Source organism: Cyprinodon variegatus, unplaced genomic scaffold, assembly GCF_000732505.1.
Source record: "Cyprinodon variegatus isolate N-32 unplaced genomic scaffold, C_variegatus-1.0 Scaffold817, whole genome shotgun sequence".
NCBI lineage: Eukaryota > Metazoa > Chordata > Actinopteri > Cyprinodontiformes > Cyprinodontidae > Cyprinodon > Cyprinodon variegatus.
In genome coordinates, this window is record NW_015151270.1 from 229,752 (window position 1) to 231,514 (window position 1,763).

Genomic DNA, 1,763 nt, shown 5'->3' on the forward strand with positions numbered 1-1,763 from the left:
GTTTAGGTTTTGTTGCATTGTTGAAATAATAGAAACAGGAAAAAGGAATCTTTCTATGGTGGACGTGTTTCTGTTGGGAGGAGTTGATTGAGTCATGAGGAACCAAGCAGGAACTGACATCCATCAGAGCAGAGCTCTCTAACCCTGAAATCCCACATCCTCCGTCACCAGCGTTCCTTGATCTATCCATTCATTTTCCAACACGCTTGTCCCAAGCGGGATCGCGAGGGGTGCTAGTGCCTATCTCCAACAGTCTATGGGCAAGAGGCGGGGTCCACCCTGGACAGGTCTCCAGTCCATCGCAGGGCAACACAGAGACACACAGGACAAACAACCATTCACACACACACCTAAGGGGAATTTAGAGAAGCCAATTAACCTAACAGTTATGTTTTTCGGACTGTGGGAGGAAGCCAGAGTACCCAGAGAGAACCCACACATGCTCAGGGATAACATGCAAACTCCATGCAGAAAGACCCTGGGCCAGGAATCAAACCCAGAACATTCTTGCTGCAAGGCAGCAGTGCTACCCACTGTCATACTGAGCAGCTATGTGTTCATCATCAGAGCACTAACTGTTTGATCTGTGGATGTTTTTCCATGCTTGCAACAAAACTAGCAGTAGTAGTGGAGTTTGGAAATGCAATCAACTTCTTATATCCATCTCAGTTGACATTCCACAGCAAGATATATCACATGCAAACACAACCTGGAATTCTGTCCTTTTTGGCCCTGAGAGATATTTTTACAAACCAGCAGTGGCAGACAGCTCATGAGGTTTAGCAACATTCATCTGATGCTTTGCATGTTTAATATCCAAAGCAATGCAGCAAATGGAGCCTCCCCAGCAAAGCTGTAAACGCGGCCAGTTTACAGCTGCCTTATTTACCAGACTATAAACCACTACTTTTCTCCAACGCTTTGGATCAATCAATCAATGATGGAGGGGGAAAAAAACAGTTTGTATGGAAATCACTTCAATTTAATACAGATCAGTGTTGAATTGATCTCAAATTAGTATATAGTGTCAAACATTAAAAAACATGTAGAGTTAAATATTCACCCATTCACTGCGGTAAGCCACATAGCTACAGCTGCATTGGGGCACATTGACAGACAAAAGGCAGCCGTACACAGACATCACCATGCCCTAGGCCAGGGGTGTCAAAGTGGTCCCAGAAAGGGCCGTGGGGCTGCAGGTTTTCTTTCCCACCAAGCAATAGCACACCAGACTCCAGTCATCTCATCAAGTGAGTCCAATCTGAACATGATGACTTGATGAGATGGATGGAGTCTGGTGTGCTTTTGTTTGGTTGTAAAGAGAACCTATGTTTCACTCTGGAACTTTAAACCCCTGTTTCTCTGCAGCTGTTTGTGTTCAGACCCTCCTCCACCTCATTCTTTTTTTTTTTTTTTTACCATAGAATGTCTTGTTTATTGATGTAATCTAAACAACATCTTTGTTTTTCAGAGGAACAAACCAGCGAATGAAAGCAGAACCTCAAGGATCCAGCTGTATGTCTTTAAGGAGTGACCGTTCTATTTCACATATTCTAGACTTCAGTAAAAACCCTGAAATCTCAGACACAAAGTAAGGAACCAATTTCCAACTAATGAATGTGACTCTGCAGGGAAATAAAATATAGAATATTAATGGGTTGATATCCAAAATCTCCTTGTTTAGGACTTTTTTCTGCTTTTTTCAGCATTAAAAAATTACGGACAGGACCAAAGTAATTTTCTCTCGTCCCAGCCTGATAAAT